We start from the raw sequence: 25,294 nt of genomic DNA, 5'->3' as shown, positions 1-25,294 counted from the left end.
AAGTCCCACATCTGCCCCAAGCCCCTGCGGGGCAGCAGGTCCTCCCAGCAGGACAGAGGGATGTGGGACCCAGGATGGGGACATAGAGGGGTCCCAGACCCTGGGCAGGGACTTCCCCAGGGCACAGGAGACCACAGGCAGCTTAAAGCTGGCGCAGAGAAAAGCTCAGAGTGGCCCTAAGCAGTGCAGATGAACCAGCCAGGTCAGCTGATGCTCTCTAAACGCTTCCTTGAAATGCTTAACTTGCCAGGTTATTAAAAAAAAAAAAAGAGAGAAAAACTGAACAATAAAAAAAAATGGAGGTTTGCCTTAGCGATGCTGCTGGGAACTGCTGACAAAGCTGCTCCTGACAAAGCCTCAGCAGGAGGGGGGAACTGTCTCTTTGCTCTGCCTGTCTCCCGCTGAACAAGGATCACTTTTAATGGGCTGAATACATACAACATACAGCTGACAACAAAGATGTTAGACTAACCTAACAAGAGAGTGAAACAGAAACAGCACACAGTGAGTAATTAGAATCTAATTAATTTGCATTTCACAAGAGAGTCAGAGATGTCAGAGGGAAAAAAAAAAATAAATTCCCCAAGATTAAAGGGCTGGCGGAGCAGAGCGAGAGGGTGAGTGTGAGTGGAGACACTTGGCACAGCCGGGACCAACAGGCAGGTCGGGATGGGAAGGATCACATGGGAGCAGGTGGGACCATGACAGGTCTGGGAGCAGTGGCCAACAAAGGTGTTTGCGGTTCAGCAAAATTGCACCGAAAATATCCAAACAGCAACTTTTTCTGTTGGACAGCATCCCTTACTTCACAATCTTCTTCCCCCTGCTGCTCAGCAGTTCTGCCAGAAGAAATGAAGGAGAGAGAAAAAGAAAAACACACCAGGCGATGGTGTGGTAAGAGCATCCAGCTCCTGGTGCTGCTGGGGAGGCGGCGGCAGACGTTGAGCTCGGCAGAGCTGCTACCAGCGTTACCGACCGCGGCTCTCCTCGCACAGGCAGCTCCTTCCCAAAATTAGTGCTCGCAATATGTTAATCTTTATGTTCAACACCCTATTTCTTAACGCTGGCTGTTCCCGTGAGGCAAGCCATCCCGGATCTACATAACATCAAGGGAAGATTTACAGCTTGTTTCCATAATGATGACACCAGGCAGAAGATTATGCTGTCAGAGATGCCGGCACATCCACACAAGCCCTAGGGAAGAAAAACAACCCTCACCCCCCCATAGTGCTATGTGATTATCATCCCTGCCTATTGACAGCTGTCAGGCCAGCCCCACACTCCTGCCAGCACCCACCGCCTGCCTCACAAAAAGGACAAGGGCTTAGAGACAAGAGTCTGCTGAGCCCCTGCATATGAAATCCCTTTGGATTTTCATAGAATCACAGATGGTCTGAGTTGAAGGGACCTTCCCAGCTCCCCCAGTGCCACCCCTGCCATGAGCAGGGACATCTTCACCAGCTCAGGTTGCTCAGAGCCCCGTCCAGCCTGGCCTGGGATGTCTCCAGGGATGGGGCATCCACCACCTCTCTGGGCAACCTGGGACAGGCTCTCACCACCCTCAGAGGCAAGTTTCTTCCTCATGTCCGGCCTGAATGTCTCTCCTTTAGTTTAAAACCGTCACCCCTTGTCCTATCACAACAGGCCCTGCTAAAAAGTCTGTCTGAATTTTTCTTACGAGCCCTTTAAGCACTGAAAGGTCACAATAAGGTCTCCCTGGAGCCTTTTCTTCTCCAAGCTGAACAACCCCAACTCTCTCATCTTTGGGGGATTTTGGGGAACTGCGAGCAGGTGCTGCTGCCAGTTTCCCTAGGCTGGACCAGGAGCATCCATCCCACTGCAGAACATCCCTCCACCATAGAACCTTCCTAACCCACATACGGGGCTCCGCACACCCCTGCCATCCTTCGCTGCTGCTTTCCCAATCCCAGCATCCAGCCTTGGGGAGGAACATCTGGCACATCTGCCTGCGTGGCAGGGCTGGATGGCACCCCAGGGCTGGCTCACCAATCCTTGCACCCACAACCTGGAACCAGGGAGGTGGTGGCAGGAGATGTAAACAAAAAATCAGATAAAGACAAAATGCAAATCTGCAACCTTGCTGCAGGAAGAGGGGGCTGGGGGCTGCCTGAGGAGGGGCAACACAGGGAAGAGGGCAGTGGGGTCCCCCAGCCCAGCACCCTGAGCAGTGGCGATGAGGCTCAAGGAAACACCGAGAAGCATTTCAGCTGGAGAGGAGCCGGCTGCAGTGTACAAGCAGTCACCCTGAGCAGAGCTCCAGCTCAAGGTCCCATGAGTGAGGGAAAAGGTCCCCAGACTCAGCCAGAGGATTCTTTCCCACAGAGCCGCAGCCGGCGGGACAGGGAACCGCAGGGGCATTCAGCACTGAGCGCCAGCTCCCGAGGTTACCTTCGCTTTTCTTCTCGAAATGCCTTGCCCTCTGATTTAGGTTTGTGTTTGCAGTACCACATCAGCACTGTAAACACACCAAGGAGGTATTTATTTTTCTTGAAAGCAAAGAAAAAAAAAAAAACAAAAAAAACCCACACAAAACAAACAAAAAAAATCACATCAGAAGGGAGACATTTAACTCAGTCAGCTCCTTTCTTTTGTTGGGAATCAAAGTGATGATTATTTGAGCAGGTTTCTTCCAGGCAACCCACTACTGCCGTGGAAAATGTGCTGCAAACATTGTTCAAGTTATGTCAGCTTGTGGAGAGCTGTGATTTTTGAGCAGGGGTACTCAGGACACGCAGGCAAGCAGGGATCAGGCTCCTGCTCCCATTTTCATCCCCATGTGCTGCTGCTGAGAGCTGTGGAGGCACCGCAGGCAGCACAGCCGGACTCGAGGCAATGGGACGCACGTCCTCTGCAAAGGCTCTTTGGAGGGATCCTGAGCCCAGCGCTGTCCGGGGACAGCCCAGCCGGAGAGCAGAGCATCGCCAGCAGCACAGCTCCTGCCAGATTTAACGCCCCATCCCTTCCTTCTTCCTCAGGCAAATTAAAAACAAAAAAATTAAACAAAACCCTCCCACTGAAGCCAAAGCTTTCCAGAAAATAAACACACGCAGTGCTATATCTGAAGGCACCCAGCCACCACCGGGGCAGCAGAATCCAGCCCATAATTTGTAGTCTGAGCACTAGAGCAGCATCGCCACAATATGATGAGGTCATGACTCATGTAACCACTGAAACCATCTAACCAGGCCCTGTGTAACTCAGAGGCTGGGAAGGGAACACACAAGAACTCACGGTTTGGGGTCACTCTTTTCCCCGTGCTGCTGGCAAAACTGTTGCCAGCACAGAGCCCCTCAGATTGCATGGAGGGGCTGTGGAGGGGCAGCCATCCCTGCCCAGGGGAGAAGCATCTCTGAGAAGTGTCACATTTGTCAGGGGAGAAGCAGGAACTCAGTGCAGGTTTGCAGCGATGCTTTGCCACCAGCTCCTGATGAAGGGCAGCTACATGGGGCTGGGGCTAAGCCCCGCAAACCGTGGTGCTGCCAGCTCTGGGGGACACATCATAGAGTCACAGAGTCATTTGGATTGGAGAAGATCCTCAAGATCACTGAGTCCAACTGTTACCCCAACCCATGTCCCTGAGAACCTCATCTCTGCATCTGTTCAACCCCTCCAGGGATGGTGAGTCCATCACTCCAATGCCCGACAGCCCTTTGGGGAAGAAATTGTTCCCAAGATCCAAGCCCAACCTCCCCTGGTGCAACTTGAGGACGTTTCCTCTCATCCTGGGTGAGCAGGACAAGCACCACCTCCTGCTCATGCCTCGCTCAAAACGGGCTCCTCAGCAAGTTCTCAGCAACAGCAGCTGGAAAACACGCTGGAGAAATCCCACTGCCCGTTCTGCCACTGGCCCAATTACAGCCTCATCCTTCGGGGACATTTGCAAACAAAACAAAGAAGATGAAAGATTAATGCACCGCTCTCCCACCAGCCAGGAGCTGGGCTGTGATACATACCCACCTCTGGGATACGTGACAGCGATTATTCATTGTTCCCATTTCACTTGTCACCACTCGAGGATCAGGGCTGGGAACCAGGGGAAGTTCACAGCTCTCCACCACCACTTGCCTGCAGATTTGTCAGTTTGCTAAAGACCCAAATTACACACGTTTACAAAGCTCGATCCACTGTTAAACTTGAATGTGTTACTGCCGAGATTAGAGATTCACCGTGGTAATTATGTTAATGTTGATGTGTAGACGGATAACTGGCAGCAAGAAGTTGTTCTGAAATGCCTATTTATAGTTCAGAGGAAAAAAAATAAACCTTGCCATCTTCAGGCAAACATATGGGCTACCAAGGCAGACAAATTAAATGAGAGATAAAAGGGAAAGAAGAAAAAGACACTGGAGTCAGGCAAATCCTGGGGCTGCCCCATGGTCACCACCCCCACAGCAGGCTCAGTCTGACACCCCCATCCCCCTTGTGCCTCCATTCCCTGGGGACGGCACCGCTGGGGGTTCAGCTGTGCCTGGCTCCATCCTGGGCACCTCCCAAAATACCATCCCAGTACCCGCTTCCCTTGGCGCGATGCTGAGCGCGGCACAGGCGATACTGTATTCTCTGGCTCTCAGCAGGATGCACGATTTAAATTTTTAGCTGTGTGCTAAATTACACGGGCCGTCAGTCAACTCTTTGAGATGTTTTGAGTAGACAGATTTATACAAACACTCAAAGCTCAGTAGACCCAGCGTAGTATCTTTTATACCAGGCAAGTAGGAAATAAATCACAGCTCCCCTTCCCCCACGCTGAAATTCCTCCCAGACTTCTTTCAAGCAGGATCACAGAAATTTGTATAAAACAACCAAAAGCCCCAAAGCACCAGGGGGTTGTGCCAGCCCTTGGCTGAGGGGCCACCCACCCAGCAGGCTCTGCCAGGAGCATCCCAGGAACCTCCACATCCACCCCAGGAATGACAGGGGCAACACCCCAAAACGACCAGCTGCTGCAGCACAACCATCCAGGACACCCCAGAAGGTGGGATGGAAACAGATCAGGGTGGTGATGGGTGTGGGAGCCAAAGTGTCAATGCAGAGGCTCTTATCACACCTCACAATGCCTTTTTTGTTTTTTCCTTTTTTTTTTTTTCCCCCCCAAACTGATGCTCTTGAATTCCTGCAGGCTGACCCAGCACACTCTTCCAGACACAATGCTATAACATGCCATTAAAAAACAAAGTGCTTTCTCCACTAGATAGCTGGGCTTTTATTTTTGGAACTGATACATGCAATCACAGTAGCATGCCCCCAGCAATTAGGAAGAAAAGTACTTTTCTTCTCCAGGCCCAATTACCCATCCTGTAATTGACATAATTATTATCTTTCAGTTTTCTAATAATATTTATTGAACACTACAAATTCTCATTCTCAGTGAAGCTGTTCTTGGAGCACAGCAATTCTCGAGTCCCAACCGACGCTCCTGAAGCTCTAATAGGAGCTCTGGAGGACTTCCCCACCCAGGCAGCCAATCCATCTTCCTCCTGCTGGCAACCCCTTTCTCAACAGCCAAATCTATTTTATATTTAGCATATTCCCATATATAATGGACAACAGGCCAGATACAAGTCCTGAAAGTCTGGAGGGCAGAAGGGAGGAGAGACAGAGAAGAGCTAGTTGTAGTTGTAAGGAAAACATGCATATTAATTTAAAACAGGAGTAAAATAATTTTGGCTGCCTCGGGGTTGCTGTACCATATGCACAGACAAGTTATGCACAATTCCTGCATGGAAATGTGTTTGCTGGCTCCTCCATGTTTATCACCACAACTAGAAAATTCTGTCAAGCTCTTCCCTTTCCCCCAGGCTGGCCAGGAGCGGCAGCTGGACCAGCCCATGTGGGGAGGGTCAGGATGGCCCTAAATCCTGCTGCGCATCTCTGCCAGCAGGACCGCGGGGTGATCAGGGTTCACAGCCCACGTTGAGTTGAGCATGGCAGCTCATGCTCAGAAGGCAGGGAAGGTTTAGTGGAACTGCAGAGCACCCTCCCGCGCTGCCACCAGCCTGGTGCCTCCAGCATCCTGGCCAGGGATGCTGTTCCAACCCCTGCTGCCACTCCTTCACCACATTAGCAATGTTGGGATGGCAGCTCCACCTATGAACCCCAGAGAAGCTTCCAGCTGCATCCTACATCCAAGGGATGAAAACCCCTCAGTGAAGTGCAGCAATAAGAGAATTCAGGACCTTGTCCAGTGCCAGGAGCCCCAGCCCTGCTCTCCCCAGTGGGGACAAGGCCCCCAGATCCCCCCAGGAATAGCATTCACATCCAGCTTACCAGGAATTAATTGTCTTCTGGCATCTCCAGCCCAAACTGTCACAGGGGTTGTGGGATGAGAAGGTCTGATAAGAAGGTCTGGGGATGGTCACACAGTCTGGGCTGTAGAAGGGTCTGAACACAGATGAAGACCCCACACCTAGATAACCTCGGTTTGGTTTTTTGTTTGTTTGCTTGTTTGTTTGTTTTACTGGTTCTGGTAAATACCTACAAAAATCAAGCCCTGAAGAGATTCAACCACAGCCAGCCCAGGGAAGCAGTGACAAGGTAAAGCCACAGTACTTGTGCCCTTGGCTGATGCTTCATCCTCTGAACCACCCACCTCCTCCAAACCCACCAGCCTGAGCCACAACCAGCAGCCAAAGAGCACTCCCAGCCTTTTAAATCCAGCCCATCAGAATATATTATCCTAACCACAGGTTTTTCTTGCATAATCTAGATTATTTATGGTCATGATCTCCTAATTGTCCTAGTTATCTGATAAGTGGATGCGAGGTGGGGGGAAGGGTGGGTCACAGGAATTCTTGGCAGCTGTGTCAGGCTTCAGATGCTGCTTTTGGAAAGTCCTGGCAGCTGGAGGTGATAACGGGCTGAGGCTCCTGCCCTCAGCCCCTGGGGAGGCTCCAAGGGACTGGGAGCACCCTTGAATTCACTGTAATGGGAATTCCTCAGACAGAGATTGTGAAGATCCACCTGACACATGAATCAAGTTCTTCCATTATCCCCTCTATAGGCTATTACCATGTAGAATTGAACAAGCGTGGAAAAAATACAGCCTTAATCTTTTCTGAAGCTTCTTTTTAGGACTAACATTACTGCTCATGCCAATGTCATCCTCAGATCACCACAGCAGCTCCAGCAACCCTCCCTAGAAGAAAAACACAGGGTTATTTTGAGGAGCAGCGTCAGATTTCCTGCTCCGCTGTGGTCCGGGGGGATTGGGAGCAGGAAAAGCATGTGGAGCATCCGCTGTTGGGTGGCACGTGTCGAGGAGAGTGGCAGCACGGGGACACAGGCTGGAGGGATCCCAGGGCGGATTTGGTCCTCAGGAGATGCCTTGGGAAGATGTAGGGTTGAGAGTGATCCCCACTGATCCCTTCCCAGCACAACCCACCAACAGGCCAGAGGACACTCTGCTGCGTGACCCACGGCAGACAATGTCCGCATTGTATTTAAATCTGATTCATTTCATCCAGAGGATAAAATTAGAAAATCAACCTAATTCCCAGGAGCCTTGTTAAATCAATACAACATACATCAAGCAGGCGAGGCACAATGCAAGGCTGAGACAAAATTAGACTGAGTCCCCCTGGGTGGGTTGATATCAGCTCTACATTTCAGATTTGGCAGGCACTTTTGCATAATTTATCAATTACAAACAATTTAATTCATCCAGAATAATGAGTTGCAGGGCAGTTTTTGAGGAGTTAAATGATGCGGAGGCTGATGGTCACAGTGGACTTTAAGAAACACTCACTTGCTGGTGCAAGGTGAGAAAATTAAGTTATCCAGGGACAGGGTAGGGGCCACGGGGTGCAGCTGCTCCGCTCCTCCAGGCATCCCCTCGGGGTGCCGGGGCACCCAGCCCTGCAAAGCACCATGCTAAGCAGGGCCTCAGGAGATGCAGATGCTAAAGCAGAGAGGACTCTGCTGAAGGTGAAGAGACAAACTGGACACAAGGTGAGAGACACTGAAAAAGAAATGCAAGACCTCCCCAGCAGCACCCTGAGTCACAAGCGCTCCCAGCACTATCTCACTGTCCCAGAAAGGGAAACACAAAAAGGTTAAGCATAGGTTATTTAAAAGAACAAAAGTGATAAAAATCAAAAGCATTTCTTCTGCTGCGAGGGGACCTTTGGAAGGTTCTGAAGCGTTTCCTTCCTGCAGGCCCCTTTTGTTCCTCTGCCCGCTGCCCCGCCGCCGAGGGCTAGGGCAGATGGAGCCCCGTTCTCACCGAAAACAATAGCAATTGCACAGGGAGGGGGCAGCTTGAGCTGCTCCCCTTGGAAATGCCTCCTTCCCGGTGGATTTCCCCCAAGACAGAGCACCGGGATCCTGCTCGCTGGCTTTAGTGCTGGCTCACACAGATATTAAAGCTAAGAAGTTAAGTGGTGCATAATTATGGCATTGTAGTTGCTAATTATAAACCCACAATGAAATCAGTGCTTTGCGATGAAGGCCGCAAAAGCCTGATGGTTTGGAGCCGGCTCATTTCTAACCCCGCTGAATTTCTCGTTAAAGTGATGAGAACTTGCAAGGAGGGCTTGGAGAAAGGGAGAAGCTCATAAAAACAGCCCTCCAACCCCACTAATCTCCTCCCAGTGCCCAGGAACTTGCTTCACAGAGTCTTTTATGAAAGAAATGTTACAGAGCGGGCGCATGGCCCATCGAGCAACCCGGCACGGCTGAGGCCGGCACAGCGCAGACCAGCCCTCTGCAACTGTTCCTGGCAAAAGCAGACACAGGGCCCCCTCTCCCCGCCTGGATCCATCCCTCTGTTACCATCCCTCTCTATAGCAGCCTAATAGCACTGTCCGTTTTGTATCCTAGGTGCTTGATTTATTAGGTAATTTGTTTCTTCTCTGTGGTGCTGGCCTGCTTGTCATCCGTGTAATGGGATGATGGAAGTGCAAGCTATAGACAGTGGGCATTAAAAGCTAGGCAAATATGACCCATCTCAACTTGATGTCCAAAAATCGATTCACAGCAATTTTTGTGCTTTTGGCTTGCCTGAGAAGAGAAATATAAAAAAATACAAAAATTACAAGGATTCTCTGGGGCCTGGCTCCTGGATGAGGCCGAGATGGCGGAGGGCGCTGGTGCAGTTGAGCCTGGCAGGGGGGTCTGTCCCCTGCCATCAACAAAGGGCCCCAGCACAGGGGGAGCTCAGACTGGGTTCTGCCCCAGCATATCCAGCCTTTTCCACGGCTTAAACAACCCCAAAAACTGTATGTGCACCTGGCCCAGGACTCAATTAAACCCAAACACCTAATGGCTTCTCCATCGATGCCCCTTGCTTCATGGTGGGAGCTCAGTGTCTATGTCTCCCAGGAGGAATGCACAGCGTGGGAAGGGGACATAGGGGAGTCTGTGGCTCACACCCGGGGACATGTCACAACCCCTGTGCTCAGAGTCAACCTGCAGCAGCTTCAGCCACCCCCCGAGGTGTCTGCAGTGGGTTACTGCAGAATAAATGGGGCGTTCATTAAAGCCCAGGCTAGAAACCACAGTGTGCTCTAATTCCCACTGTCATTTATATTTATTAAGGTAATTAACCTGCTCAGGTAGCTGTGCTGTGAGCAGTGTGAATCACCAGACTGGGGAGCACAACCAGGGCCAGGTGTCAGCGGTGGGGTGGGAGGGTGCAGCCCAGGGCCCCCCGAGGCTCCAGCCCCCTTTTATAACCCCCCGGCCTGTCCCCGTGTCTCCAGTGCTGCACTGGTGCAGCCAACCAGAGCAACAGCCGAGCAGTAGGAGGGGGCTGACATCCACCCCCTGCCCTTCCTTGGGCAATTGCAGCAGCCTCAGCCGAAGCATTAGAGATGCGCCACAGATTGGGAAGCTCCGGCATGGCCACGGCGTCAAGCTGTGCCCAGGATCTCCCACACTGATAATCACCGGCTGTCAGGGTGTGGACGACATTCATAACTGCCGGGGGATAAGGAGGGATGCGCCGCTGGATCCGGGGCTGTGCACAGAGCTCGCCGACCGCTCACCCCGCCGCTGGCAGCCCGGCTTTGTTTTCGGGAGGTTTGAATGCGCTCCTGGCGATAGGGATCTGCCGCACCCTCCCGGGAACGGCCTCACAGCCCCATTCTCAGCCCCCCTGGCCAAGGCACTGCCGGCTGTCACATCCCCAGCCCCGCGCGGGGTAACACTACCAGGGAACCCCAAATGGGGCTGCTTTGGGTCTCAGGTCCACTCAGAGCCAGGGGCTCCCCAGGTACCAGCACAAGGGCAGGATGAGCTGGCACACATAGAAAAAAAAATAACGAAGCCAACCAGAAGGAGCCACAGTTAATGAGCAGGCTGGAAATCATCAGCCAAAACCTGTTTCGGCTGGGGGTGGCCGCCCCAACGTGCCAGACGAGCGGCGAGGCCGGGAGCTCCGGGGGAGGATGCTGCAGCCCCGAGGGTGCTTTGGAGATGAAATGGGGTTTTGTAAATACGTGTCTCTATGCAGGCTGGAGAACGGCTGGTGGGGGCTCTCCGGGAGGGAGCATCCTGCTCCTCCCCAGCACCCCAAATCCCACTAGCCCTCACACTCTAAGGGTGCCTGAAACCCACCCACCATGCTTCTCTGCCCAACCCAACGCTGCTTTGCCTGCCTGAAAAACACTAGGGAAGCAAAAGGGAAAGTAAATCTGATTTCAGCACTTTCTGGTGGTTTGTTGTTGTTTTTTTTTTCCTTGTTATTATTTTTATTAGCCTCTCTGCTTTGGCTGCAGGGCCTCTCAGAAAGAATGAAGTGTCGCGTGGGTGTTACTGGCTGCTGGCACTTACCCGGCTTCAGAAAGAAATGCCAATTACTAATTTCATGGAGATAAGCCATTTTGAAGAAGGGGAGAAAAAAAAAATAAATCTCCCAGCTTTGAAATGCGAAAGGCACCTTTATAGTTGTTTATTTATTTCCAAGACAGCTCGCGGGGGTGTGGGGATTGCTCAGTTCAGTCCCCAGACAGAGGGAGGGGAGCAGCGCCCAAGGGCCATCACTGGAAGATGGAGCTGAGATGTACATGTCTGTATGTTCACACACACATGTGACCATCACCAAGGTGGGTCCTGCGTCACGCTGGACAGGGTCTCCAGCCCCACCAGCCCCGGGAGGCACGGCCACAGCATCCCACCATCCCACCCATCCCTCCGCGCCAGCACCAGGCCATGCCCATCCGGCTCCCACAGCCCCAGCAACACCGAGGGCAAGGGCCGGGGAGGGAAAATAATGGCGCACGGAATTAATCTGGGTGTAGTTTGCATTTTTATTGCTCTAGCCTCAGATTCCAGCCTACAGAAAGGTTTCAAAAAGGATTAGATGCCATAAAACCTTTAATAATCCTCCCACATCTTACGTTTAATTATTGTTTTTACACATGCGGAGCCAACATGCCTGTAGCGAGCAATCAAGTATCACATGCCACTCCTCCTGCATTTCTCCTCTCCTGTGTGTCTCAGGAGGAATTAACCCAGCGCCCAGGTTTCCACGGCTCATGCTGCCGTGACGGGAGCTCCGCTCCTCCCCAGACCACTCCTCCCCCAATATATGAGCACATCCCAGCTGCAGTTGGGGTGTATTTGCCATGCAGTGGGGCAGCCGGCACAGGAGGGGACACGGATGCCACCGCTGCCACTGTGCAGCCCCTGCCTGTGGTGTGAGCTGGGACAGGTGCCCATCTCTGTCCCACAACAGGCTCTGGCACAGGGTGTGGGGGACACACACACTCACCGTCCCCACCAGAGCCGCTGAAATCACACTTGGCTGGGAATTGAAAAAAAAATTCCTTGTCTCCAATTATAAACCGCCTGTTTGGAAGGAACATTTTGTCGCTAATTTGCTGCCATCAAAATTGTTGCTGTTTCTTCAGGGAAAAAAAAAATCAGACCTTTTAATCATTTTTTTTCACCTCAACAGCTTTTCCTTAAGCTGAAAAGCTGTGGAAAGGTTTAATCTGTAAGAAAAGGTTAAAACACACACCAATCACTTTTTTGGTAGGATTTTAGAGGCTTCATTATTCATAATATACCATTTAAAAGCACCTGCAGAGCACCCGCCACCCTACTGAGAGGGGCAGCTTGGCCTTGCACCCCAGCAGCAGCTGCAGGGGTGGCACCTTTGAGCCACAGGAACATGGTAACGATGTGTCCCCAGCACTGCTTGGGGACATGGTAATGGCGTGTTCCCAGCACTGCTGGGGACATGAGGACACACTTCTATGTGGCCCTGGTGCAGTACCAGGGGACCAGACATGGGGACTGCAGCACTGGGTGGGGATAAATAACTCCATCGCTGCAGACTCTGAACCATTAGGCTCCCCGTGAACTGTTTTTTTCTTTTATTGTTAGTACTAGTAGTAATAGTAGTAGTAGTAGTAGTAGTAGTGGTGGTGGTGGTGGTGGTGGTGGTGGTCGTGGTCGTGGTGGTCGTGGTGGTGGTCGTGGTGGTGGTGGTGGTGGTGGTATCATAAGTGCTGCTTCTCCCATTGCCTGGTATGGGGCTCAGTGGGGGAATTACTTTTGCCCAGTTATTTCTGGGTTGGGGGAACCAGCTGTGGCTAGAGCGGCTCTTCTGCTTCTGTACCTGCTGCTGTGTCCCTGGGACAGGTCAGGGTTTGCCAGCAAAACCCTGTTCTTTAGGAATTTTCCCCATTTTGCCCCTGGCCCAGTGGACAGCTGGGACAGCCCCAGTGTGAGCTCCCCTGGTCCACTCGCAGGGCTGGAACGATGCTCAGGAGCTGCTCCCCAAAAGCATCCCCCAGCCCAGTCCGGGGCAGACGTGATTCCTTGTGGAGCTGTGTTGTCACCACCAGGGATCAGCTTGTGTGTGATCCATCACACCACACCACGTCACACCATGCAGGGATGGAGCTGCCCAAGCACTCATCCCTCTGCTGTGACAGCACCATGCAACATCAGGGCACTCACCAGTGCCACAGCATCATGTCCTTGTCCCCTGCACCATGGTGGTTATGCTCATCTTCAAGGTTGGTCTTGCTGTCACATGCAATGGCAGCTGCAGTTCCAGCCACCAAGACCAAGAGAACCAAGCTCAGCTGTAGGGGCCATGTTTTGGGGCTGGATCCTACACTAATCCTCCTTATCCCCCTCCCCAGCCCCACACAGGCAGAGCCCTGGTGCTGTCAGCCTGCAGAGGCCTCACCGGGACACAGGTAGAGCTGCTCTGACCCTTTATCCTCTGAAATATCAAGTGTCTCAATTATTCTCCCTGTGACTCATTTCTGCTGAAGACGTCTCTCAGCAGAAAAAACAGTAGGTGGGACAGGCAGGCACCCAGAGCGGCTTTTTCTGCCTCTTGAGTCGAAGCTGTGCAGCATCAGCAGAGCCATCAGGGCCACCTCGCGGGAGGTAGTTTGGCTCCCCAAGGAGCCAAAGGATGTTCTGACCCCATTGATGCCAGTAGCAAGAGGCATTATGGGACTGGTGCCTGGTGGAAGCCCCCTTGGCTGGGCAAGGGTGAGCAGAACAACCAGTCACTTATTTTGGTCACAGGCAGTGTCCCATTAAAATATTGCCTTCCAACTTGCATGCACATGGCAAAAATTAGAGCACTCGGCTACCGACCAGACAAAGGGACCCTGTGCTCCCAGGACGTTTTATTCATTCTCAGCCTTGATGCGCAAACAAGCCCGGCTATTCTGCTGCCCTGGGCTGGCTGCAGCCCTGCCTTTGTGCTCCGGCAACTGCAAAGAGGGGCTGGAACCCTCCTTGCATGCAGGACTTGGTGCTCCGCCACCAGAGCAACTGCTCCCCCTCCCCAGGCTTAATCTGAGCCGGCTGGTTCAGCACCAGAAATTGCAATTGCTTTTCCAATTTCACTAGTTTATTGCGCTCGTTCCCCTGGCTGCTTCGCTGGAGTTGCAGGCTCCGCTCAGGACGAGCGCTTGGTCCCTCCATCATTGCTGCTGAGCTAAGCCTGGAGCACTGTCCTCAGTGAGGACATGGGGACAGTCCCCTGCTCCCAACCTGACTTCCAGTGACAAGACAAGGCCACCTGCAAACAAAGCAATAATAGAAGAGTCAGCCTTAGTCTCACCCTGACCATTTCTAATTGAATATTAATACCATCTTGATCTTCCTTTAATGCTCCATTTAATTTGAATGTTTGTCTTATTTTCATTCCAAACAGAGGATTAGCCATCCTGGGCACACGTGGTGTCCGGCCATGGCTACAGCTGGAAAGCTGCTTCTACACAGAAATAATTGCAAATTCAACTATCAGAATCATTAGAAATGAAGTTAATACCCCCTCACCAGCGGTTCTTCCCAGGCCCTGCTCCCAGAGCTGCACAGGGACTGGCATGGGGGAGACAAAGCCAGCTCAGAGCCAGCACCCGCAGGCTGAGCAACCCACGCTCCTGTCCATGTGGGACTTCATTTTCATGCCCTAGTCCTCGTTATTCAGAATTCACAACACAGCTTGGGGCACGGGGCGAACAGGCACCTGAGGAAAGTAAGAGGGTGAAAAAAAAAAACCTTTAAAAAATACCTGTGAATGAGTGGCACTGTGCAGAGCAGGGACCAGCCACCCCTCCTATCCCAAGCAGCATCATTCTCCCAGCCCCATCCCCAGCTCCACAGCCCCACAGCCCACGCTGTCCCACCCGGCTTCTCCAGGAGCTCTCGCAGCCCCACAGCCACTGAAGGGTGTTTGGTAACATGTGAGTAATGGCTGGTTTAATCCCTTCCAAAATCACGAGAACCCCGAAGGATGCACCAGTTGAGGAAGACGTTAGCATGGAAGGCGTGAAGCAAGCGGCGCTGCTGCCAGAAATACCAAAGGAATTAGCAAATTGGGTTGCAGCTCTCAAGTGAAACCATTTATTGAGGATGGACTGTTCCTTCTTGTAATCCTCTGTCATCAGCACTCACTGCGAAAATTTAACTGTGTCAGGCTGAGGCGGCGTGGTAAAGCCCCAGGGCTGGTTCTGTGGGTAGAAAGACTCATTTGTTGCCCAACGCTGTTTGCAAGTCAAGTGTATTTCTTTCTCCATGTTGTAATTGCTGAGGACTGGGAATGCTTGACGAAGCAGCGAGTGGTGCTGAGGTGTGCCCAGCTCATCCCAACCCATACTGCTGGTTTATCCCCCCCTGGACACCCCCACAAGAGACAGCACCTTCCTCCACGTCACGGTGATTATGGCAGCCACACAGACCTGCTCCGTTCCCTCCATTGTCCCCTCCATCACAGTGGCCCAGGGAGCATCACTGCCAAGGAGCAATGACCTGCACTGCACCGGGGTGACAGACCCTGCATGTGCCTCCAAGGAGGGGAACACCTAAAATATCATGTAACCCTGTGTCATTTTAGTGTCACTAAGGCTAGTAGGACAGAAATCTCGAGCATGTCTGCTGCTTGCCCCTGCTCCAAAGGGACCAGTAGGAACAACGTGGCCAAAGGGAGCTGGCACAGGGAGATTTTACACACCTAATATTTATGACATTTGAGGGACATGAACATGGACAACACATAAAGCATCTGGTGACTCAGAAAGCAGAGAGAGAAATTGTCTTTCCAAGGCACTGCCAAGGCCACAGGAAAGCCATCCTGAAAGGAAACGTATCAATACAAAAATGTGCGGCAACTGCCTCTGGTGAGCTCCCTGTTATTTACTGGGAGAAAAATCCTGGGGAAGAAGGAAGCTTAGAAAGAAGGTGTAGCAACTCCCAGGTGAGGGAAGCTCTGGTCTCCAAAGCCAGGAGCACATGGAGTTCATCCGGGGTTATGTCAGCCCTGGTGACACACAGAGCTTTGCCCTTCAGCGCTGCAGCTCGGTGCCAGCCCCTGGCTTTGGCCGCTGTGCGGTATCGCGGCCCAGCCTCCTCCTCGGGATAGCGCACATCTTGTCCTCCCACCGCCTCTCCGTGTGCAGCTCTTTGGAGATGAGTTGCCCTTCTCTCTAGGCTTTTGATGTACCCCGGGCGCAGGGTGCGTGGTGAGCATTGCTTCACCGCCATTTGTGCAACCTCGCTGCAGATCCCTTATTTTTCATGATGGTATCTTGCCACTTGATATGCATAATAGCTCAAAGGTACCGTTGACTACATTTTTCCAGCTCTTTGATGTGCTAGCGATAACTTGTTTCTGTTTCGCAGCCATTAAGCTAGGTGGAAATCATTACGCTACATTAAATGTGGGGTTTGTTCTTTAATCAGTGTTGTTCTGGTTCCAGGCTTGGTGTTGCAATCTGCTATGCGTGGAAAATATCCTCTTAACCCAGGTTAACAATTCTGGAGGAAGTAAGCACGGCTTAACAGATACATCAAGGTCAGATGTGGAGGACTGAACCCTCCCGGTAGACTCTGGCATCCCGGGCAGGTTGTGGCAGTACTGCTGGTTGCATATGTTGCAGAAATACTTGCAGCATAAACCAAGCTCCTGGCATGGCAAACACATGGGTACACGCTAAAGCCACCCCGAGCAGACCCTAGCAGACCTGACACCATTCACATTAAGTTTTAATGCCAGATTTGTGAAACTAGACCAAACGGGCCACTTCTTGGGTCAGGTGTGTACTCCTGATGCAGTTCTGCAGCCTCCAGCCATGGCCAGGCAGTTCCTGCCCTGTAAAAGCCTTTTGCCGCTCAGGAAGGGGACTGTCCCTCCTGGCAACCCATCTCCTCCAGCACCTCGGCATCACACGCTGCTCACAAAGCCCCCTGCCTGGCGGTAATAACCACAGATAGCTCTGATAATGATTTTCTCGAGGAAGATTGATCGCGGGAGGCTGACCCGGGTGATGGAGGGATGTGTCTGAGGTCTGCTCTGCCCCACAGACATCGAGGAGCTCAGCAGCCACAGGCACATCAAACCATCAACACACGATGCTGGGTTAAACCTGGACAACACGAGCTGGGGATGCCGATGACTGACAGTGTGTTGGATCATCCACACGCTGCTGTGAGCACAAGCAGCTCGTTAGGAGGTATCTCCTGCCAGCAAGGTGAAGCAGCTGCTTTGGTACAAACCCTATGGAGTGTCCCCTCCGCAGCCATGGGAACATCCACCACCTCCAGCTGGGCACGTGCACCCAGGGCTGGAGGGATCTGCTGGTGCTGGGGTGGCCGTGGGTGGTGTCTTCAGGGTCCACCCTGACTTTATCAGTATGTGGCTTCTGGGCTTTTTTGGACTTTGCTCTCCTGCAGCAAAATGAGGCTGCAAAGGGTGGTGGGTCCTGGCTGCTGCAAGAGGAAACCTTAGCAAAGAGCAAGGGTCATGGTGAGATGATGCTGTGGGGCAGGGAGCACAGTGCTATGGGGAGGCAGAGCAAAGCAGTGGGGTGGCAGCCGACACACTGGGTGTGAAACAGCGAGTGGGCCCCCCAGGTGAGGCCTTGGGGACAGCCCAGGGACAGGGTGACTCCCTTGGGAGCACCGGAGAGGAGAACAGAGACCTAAGCAGTGCCATAGCTGGCCTGGAGCCGGCTTCAAGCACAAAGACCCTCTGCAATGTGCTGTCCCCAAACGGGGCCACCAGGGTCACACATTTGCTTCTGGTAAAGGTTAAGGATCACAGTATCACAGTATGTTTGGGATTGGAAGGGACCTCAAAAGATCATCTAGTCCAATCCCCCTGCTGGAGCAGGAACGCATAGGTGAGTTCGCACAGGAATGTGTCCAGGTGAGCTTTGAATGTCTCCAGGGAAGGAGACTCCACAACCCCCCTGGGCAGCCTGTTCCAGCGCTCCGTCACCCTCACTGAGAAGAAGTTTTTTCTCAAATTTAAGTGGAACCTCCTGTGTTCCAGCTTGATCCCATTACCCCTTGTCCTATCATTGTTTGCCACTGAGAAGAGCCTGACTCCATCCTCGTGGCACTCACCCTTTATATATTTATAAACATTAATAAGGTCACCCCTCAGTCTCCTCTTCTCCAAACTAAAGAGACCCAGCTCCCTCAGCCTTTCTTCATAAGGGAGGTGCTCCACTCCCTTAATCATCTTTGTTGCCCTATGCTGGACCCTCTCCAGCACCAAGGAAAGGAGAAGAGAGCTGTGGCAAGCATGAGGCAAGGACAGAGCTCCTGGCCACAGAGGCACAGCAAAGGTGTCCTGCACAAGGAGGGGACACAGAGTGTGGGAGAGGATCCTCAAAAAGCAGCAGCCCAGCAGCTGGCAGGAGGGAGCCTGGCAAGCTGTGGACTGTGCTCTGGGCAGAGCCCCTTGAAAGCCAGCATGGTTTTCCAATTAAAGCTAAATTTGCTTTGCAAAACTTCAAACCACCCCTCTCAAGAGTGTATGACAGAGTCAAGTGAAAATGGGAAAATCTGTCCCCTTTAAGCCCTTGGTGCCAGAGGCCGGAGCGGGATCTGGCTGCCTGCGCTGGGGATAGGGCCGGCGGAGCTGGGAGACAGCGGCTGCTCCTCTCACGTTTGTCGTTCACGCTGGTCTGAGGGCTTTGGCAAGTGATGATTCGCTTTCATTTCCTGCTTTCTTGCAGCCTCGGCATGTTTAGTTTGGCCTCCTGTGTTTTGCAACATAAAAGCCTTGGCTATAAATACATCACCCCGTGTCTCCGAAGGCTTTGTGGAGTTTTCCTGCCTGCGCTCTTCATCCCCTTGGGAAGGTGTGGAGCTGGGAGGAGTGTGTGGAACCAGCTCCGGGGATGCCGGTGGAGCAGCTTGCTGCCCGGCACAGCCCTCAGTGCAGCAAGAGGCTGCCAGCCCCTCCAGAGCCCTGCTTGACTTTCAGATGTTTATCAGGGCCCATAGGGCTGTGCTGGCTCTTTGCGCAAGAGGAAGGGGACGTTTCTGCAGCGGGGAGCCGGTCACAAGCCTGGTGAGCGGAGCTCAGGGTCGAGGTGGTGCTGGACCCCTGGGTCAGCTCACTGCATCCCAAAGGGCTTTGCCGTGGCTCATTCCTGGAGGTCCCAATGGCTCCAGGACCTGCTGCTGCTGGCCCTGTCGATGCTCCCGGCAGCGAGCCACCCAGCGCCCATGCCGGGACAAGCCAGCCTGGTGAGGGGTAAACATGTGTACAGTCACAGCCCAATAATTACAGCCCTAATTCAGCAAAGCATCACCACTTATAAGGCACCTAAGCAAGTGCTTAAAGTTAATTACACACTTAAAGATCTTTTCTGAATAAGCACGGATTTAAGGCTGTGTTTGGTATCTCCTGTACTTAACTGTGATTCAGCTAAACACCTACCCTACCTCTTCGTTTCCAACAATCCCAAACCATCATCAAGTGATTTCAGAGCTCAGCTCCAGCACTAGAGACCAAATATCCATGTGCTTCTCTCTGCAGGCTTGCTTTGTAGATAGGAAAATAAATACCCTTTTGATTCTTACAGCTTTGTATTCCTGATAGCACTTCCCACCCCGCCAGCCAGCGACTTCCAGGCTGATTAGGAGCTGTCTTGGCAGAGACCTCATGAAATGGTTTCTCTGACAGAATCAGATATGTGGGGGGAAAAAAAAGAGAAAACGCCTGGGTAGAAACTGCCCTGCTGCAAGACGATGAGGCTGCACTGGCCCTGTGCACACAGTCAGATTTTCCACTGCATTTGCATATCTCTGCTGTTTTCTTGCTGCCTTTTCCTCCACACCGTTTATGCTCAACAGTCGCGTGTGAACCGGAGCCGCGGCTGGCTGCGGTTTTCCCCCTGCCCGAGCTGCACCGCTGTGGCCAGGGACGCCCCGCTCCCCCAGTTCTGCTGGGGACAGACCTGCCAGCAGGACCCTGCACCAGCGACCGGGGGGGGGTGGAACCCAACCCACAGCAAAAATAACTGCAGGTGCAGCCGGTAAATGATAAGAGGGGCTGGTTGGAACAAGTCACTCCTGGAGCAGCTTCCACTTTTAGCATCATTTCTTTAACAAATCAGAGCAAGTGTCTTCAAGAGAAAAGGGTTTCGAAGCAAGTGGTTTGGGGGTTTTGCTGCTGAAATTCCGCAGGGAAACATTCCTGGACCTAGGAAGCCCAGCAGAGCCACGCAGCTGCTCCATAATTCAGGCAGGCAGGGCCCTCGCCAAAGAGAGCCCAGAGACCTGCCTATAATCTCGTCATTTTATTCTGTGTTTGAAAGTCTTTGAGGTTTTTTTTTCAGTCAAGCTCCTGGTACCAATTACACACTGTGGTGTGTGGGGCTGTATCTCACCAGAGGGGCTGGTTGCCATCAGAGCCCAGGCTTGGCCCTGCCTGGAAAAGGACGCTGGATAGAATCACAGAATCATTTGGGTTGGAAAAGACCCTCAAGATCAGTGAGTCCAACTGTTACCCCAGCCCTGGCACTACCCCATGTCCCTGAGAACCTCATCTCCACATCTGTTCAACCCCTCCAGGGATGGTGACTCCACCACTGCCCTGGGCAGCCTGTTCCAATGCCCAACAGCCCTTTCCAGAAAGAAATTGCTCCCAATTTTCAATCCAAACCTCCGCCGGCACAACTTGAGGCAATTTCCTCTCATCCCCATGCACCTCTGTCACCTCAGCTCAGACTCTTCCCACCCTCTCGCTGGACACACATTTTACCTGTGGGGCCACCCATCCTGCATCTGATGGCAATTCCCCCCATAGACCAGTGTTAACCCGGCATCCCCAATGGGGCCAGCCTGCCCAGGAGCACATGCTGCTGGGCTCCCAGTGCTTCCAGGGACTGATGAAGCTTCACAGCCTCCCCAGGTCTTCTCCAGGCTCCCTTTCCACTACAGAGCCCGTCCTTCGCTGGGGCAGCTCGAGGGTGACACAGACCTGCAGCCCTGGATGGCACCGGCCCCTTGGCACCACGTCTCGGTGCTGCGAGCATGTGTGCCAGGCACCTTCCCAGCGCTGACAGCCAGGAGCCCCTTGGAGCTGCAGATAAAGTTATCATTTGCATCTATTAACAATAACAAACAATATCAGCTCCATTCCTTGTTGTAGGCTGGGTTATTAGTGCTGGAAAAACAGCTCCCCTAGCACCCTGGGAGCCAGCCGAGATTCATCTGTGTCTCATTAGCAGAGCCTTCCTCCTTTGTTTGTTCAGTTAAAATTAACTTTCCTCCTGGAAAATAAGGGAGTGAAGAACCAACCTCCCAGCCTGGCACAGCCCGTCTGGCTACTGCCCCGGCCCTGGGGGCTCTCAGAGGCTGCAAGGGACCCAAACCCAGGGCAGATCCATGGGCTGGGTACAGCCACCTCCCACTCATCACCACCCTGCCCCAGTACCCCTACTGACATGGACATTCCCTCCACCGGCATTTCTGGGCTCTGCCCCTTGCACACCACAGCACCCCATAGAATCAAGAATGGTTTGGGTTGAAGTGACCTTCCCAGCTCCCCCAGTGCCACCCCTGCCATGAGCAGGGACATCTTCACCAGCTCAGGTTGCTCAGAGCCCTGTCCAGCCTGGCCTGGGATGTCTCCAGGGATGGGGCATCCACCACCTCTCTGGGCAACCTGGGACAGGCTCTCACCACCCTCAGGAGCAATAATTTCTTCCTCATGTCTGGCCTGAATCTCTCCTCTTTTAGTTTAAAATCATCAGCCCCTGTCCTATTGCAACAGGCCCTGTTCAAAAGTCTGTCCCCATCTTCCTTACAGGCCCCTTTTAAGTACAGAAAGGCCACCCATGTGCTGGGCCAGATGCTTGAGAAAATCCCCAGGTGGCACCAGGACCCACATCCCCTGCCTGTATCCCCTGCCACCTAGGTGCTGGCTCCATCATGGGTGACCCCACCATCCTCTGCGAACATGACCCTGCAGAGGTGGCATGGCTGTGGGTGTCAGGGTAGAACGGGGTTTTCCGGGACAGAGCGTGCAAAACCAGGGATTTTTGTGTTTGCATTCACATCTACCTAACCCCGCAGATCGGTTAATGCTTTTGTAAAATTACATCTGTTACTCGTCAGTCTCAGTGTTTTCATTCGGTTGCCAAAGCCACTTGGATATTTATAAAACAATCAAAAAAAGAACCCAGAACCCCAGGGCCCAAACATTTCAGGTTTGTCAGTCACAAAGAATTAAAAATAAATCCAACCTGCAGCCACCGACCTGCACAGGACCCCGCACGACCAGGACCCTTTTTCTCTTTGATCCTGTGATCAGCATTTACAGTAGAAAAACATAACAAATAAACCCCAAAGCAGCAGGTGAAGGATGACCCCAGAGCTCCTGTGCCCAGCACATGCCCACCCTGCTCAGGTGGGATGGAGAGAGACGCAGCGGATGCCCAGGGATATTCTTCTGAAGGTTATAGGTTATAGGTCAGCAAGGGTTTATTTTTGTTTTGTTTTAAAAATTGTTTTTAAAATGGCTAAGTGGCTTTTTCATGGCTAGATTATTGTTCCAGGACAGATCAGTGCTCCCAAGAGCCAGGCTCCGGTCTCCTGTCGCAACTCTGAGGGAGTTATGCGCCCTGTGCCTGGACCAGCTCACATCTCCGCTTTGGAGACAGCACTAAGATATTCCAGCTTTTTGTTTGGAAAGTTAAAAGAACTTAAAAAAAACCCTCTGCAGGCCTGAAGCAGGAGTTGGACACCAGCATCACTGAGGCTGTGTGGGGCAGAGACTGGAGTGCAATGGTCAGCAGCTGGGAGGCAACTTCACTGTTTTGCTCCAAGAACACAAAATTCCTTAACGAAACAAGGCTGTTAAAACAATCCACCTGAGGCCAGCGAGTCCGGCCCTGTTTAGCCTTCCAGTTGAGCGACAATCACAATCAATCCTGCTGGGAGGTTAAAAAATAAAATCATCACTCTGGAACGGATCAGCCTTGTGTCCATTAGCGGTAACCGAGCGGCACGGGGCTGATGTCCCCGCGTGATTAGTGATGCCTTCAGCTCGGCCCATGGGCCAGAGCAGCTCAGCCAAATGGGGAGAGAAACGCTGGGGTCTGGGCAGAGGGGGATTCCGCTGGCTTCCCTAGTGAAGCCACGGGAAGCTACAATGAGCAGAGATGCATGAGCACAGCTGAAACTGCAGGGATTTACAGAGGGGTTGGCATGGCACGGCATGGCACGGCACGGCACATCACGGCACGGCACATCACAGCACGGCACAGCATGGCACGGCACAGTGCATGCACAGGGCTCTCCAGGCATGGGAGCTCTGCAGCACCACTAAAGCTTTCACACACCATAAGAACCTCTGGAAAGCCTTGTTTTGAACAGGAGGTTACAGAGCTCTGAAGAAAGCTGAAATAAAATATTTCCCCTCTTGCACGTGTCAGGGAAGCAGAACCCCTGGGCTAAATGAGACGGGCTGTGCCGTTTTGCTGTATTATTTAGCTGTGCTGGAAATGAAGGATGAAGGTGATAAAGGGTTTATTTTAGCAGGCAGCAGCCACTAACTGCTCGGTAATGCACCGAGGAAGAGCTCAGCTCCTCCATCCCATTTCCCATTCCAGTCACGTGCCCCCAAAATTGCAAATGGAGATTTGTTACATTTCATTTGCTCCCATCCCTGGGAAGCCATTTGCGATGAGTTCACGTCTCCCAGGAGGCTCTATTCCAATCAAAGTGAAAAGAGAGGAGAAAAAAAAAAGTCACGCTATGCCGGATGACAATGATATCTCAGTGCCGATCGCCGGGTGCTGACTGGCGCTACACGTTTTAATAACAGTCAGCCCATGTGCAGCCGCAAGGCTGAGGTACTGCTCCCAGGCTGGGGGATGCTGAGGTACCGCTCCCAGCCCGGGGGATGTTGAGGTACTGCTCCCAGGCTGGGGGATGCTGAGGTACCGCTCCCAGCCCGGGGGATGTTGAGGTACTGCTCCCAGGCTGGGGGATGCTGAGGTACCGCTCCCAGCCCGGGGGATGTTGAGGTACTGCTCCCAGGCTGGGGGATGCTGAGGTACCGCTCCCAGCCCGGGGGATGCTGAGGTACTGCTCCCAGGCTGGGGGATGCTGAGGTACTGCTCCCAGCCCGGGGGATGCTGAGGTACTGCTCCCAGGCTGGGGGATGCTGAGGTACCGCTCCCAGCTCAGGGGATGCTAAGATACCTTTCCCAGGCTGGTTCAACTTAAGCAATTTTAGGTTAAATTGGCCTGTGCTTTACATTAACTGAGTGTACACACACACAGAAACCAGAAGCAGAGATGGCTGGGCCTTGCCTTCCCCCCCTGCCCCCCTTATTTTTTAGTTCCCCCTTTTAAAAAAAAAATAAAATCTTGTTTTCACTTGAGAGCAGTTTTGTGGGCTGCGGTCTGGTGTTATTGATCAGGGCATGTTATTGTGGAGCAGGAAGCTGCCTGCCATACTGCCTGCCTGCTGCTAAATTGAAATCTCCTAATCTTTCCAATCCTTTTAAGCACTGGCAAATGAAAAGGCAGCACATTGTGGAAAATCTCTGCTCGAGGGGAAGCGAGGCAAGATCTGCCAGCGTGAGAGCACGAGCTGCCGTGGGGCAGAGGGGACCTGCTGCCTGGGTAGGGGGGCAGGAGAGGGGTTTGTCCCCCCAGGATGCCCTCGCGAGGGACAGGGGACATCCCCGGCGCATTGGCTGAAGGATTCAACCGAGGTGCATCGAGTGCTTGTTCTCTTACCTGTGATTAACGTATCCCATAATTACATGCTGAAAGCTGCTGCTGTGCTGTTCAGAGCTGTCACCATCTCCTGAGCCACTGCTGCAAGCTAAAATGCCGCCTGGGTACAAAGGCCATGTGCTTTTTAGTTAACCCCATCCCATAGTGACAGCAGAATGGGAAGAATCTTCCTGAAAACAGCAAATCTCCCACTGTCCCGTGGTGCGTGCTGCTTGCACCCACAGTCCCTGCATTGCCTCCACGAGCAGCAGCTTTCTCCCCATCCCAATGGGTGTTTGCAGCACCAGAGCACTGGTTCCACTTGTTGTTCCCACCAGTGCCATGTCCCTGGGGCTCCATGGGGACCGGCTGCCCAAATTGGGCAGCATCTGGGGGTGCAGACATCGCTGTGCCAGCTGGTGGGGCAGGGGCTGCCCGAGGGCATGAGGACTTGGGGGACTCTGGTTAGGGCAATACAGGGAACTTCAGGTACTTCACGAGCCACTTTAACCCCCTCAGTCCCTGGTTGAAATATTTAGCGATTTTTATTTGGACAAAGGAATAAGTTGATTTGACACCTGTTGTTGCTGACCGATACCCAAATGCATCCTGTGTTAGGGACATCAATGCATATTCACAAAGGGCTGATTTACATTGCACCAGTCTTAGAACAATATATCCCCAACTTCACCAAGAAATCGAGGACACGATAAAGCTCAAAGCTCAGGAATACTGTGACTGATGTCTGCATTTTGCTCCCAGCCTGGCCAAGGCCTCCCCTGTGCCCCACCCAGGGATGGGATGCTCAAAGCGGGAATTTCTGGCAGTT

General features: G+C 52.6%; 1 long non-coding RNA gene across 1 annotated transcript; it reads right to left on the bottom strand.

The window, feature by feature from the left end:
- Positions 1–13,821: 13,821 nt before the first annotated feature.
- On the bottom strand, positions 13,822–24,567 carry LOC136106700 (uncharacterized). Its single transcript, XR_010652183.2, has 3 exons — positions 24,487–24,567; positions 14,275–14,464; positions 13,822–14,014 (listed from the first exon to the last, which is right to left on the bottom strand). It is a non-coding gene; the product is annotated as an uncharacterized lncRNA (long non-coding RNA).
- Positions 24,568–25,294: the final 727 nt, after the last annotated feature.

Source organism: Patagioenas fasciata, chromosome 12 (genome assembly GCF_037038585.1).
Source record: "Patagioenas fasciata isolate bPatFas1 chromosome 12, bPatFas1.hap1, whole genome shotgun sequence".
NCBI classification, from domain to species: Eukaryota; Metazoa; Chordata; class Aves; order Columbiformes; family Columbidae; genus Patagioenas; species Patagioenas fasciata.
Note: the sequence above shows the minus strand (reverse complement) of the source record. Positions and strands in the feature narration are given on the sequence as shown.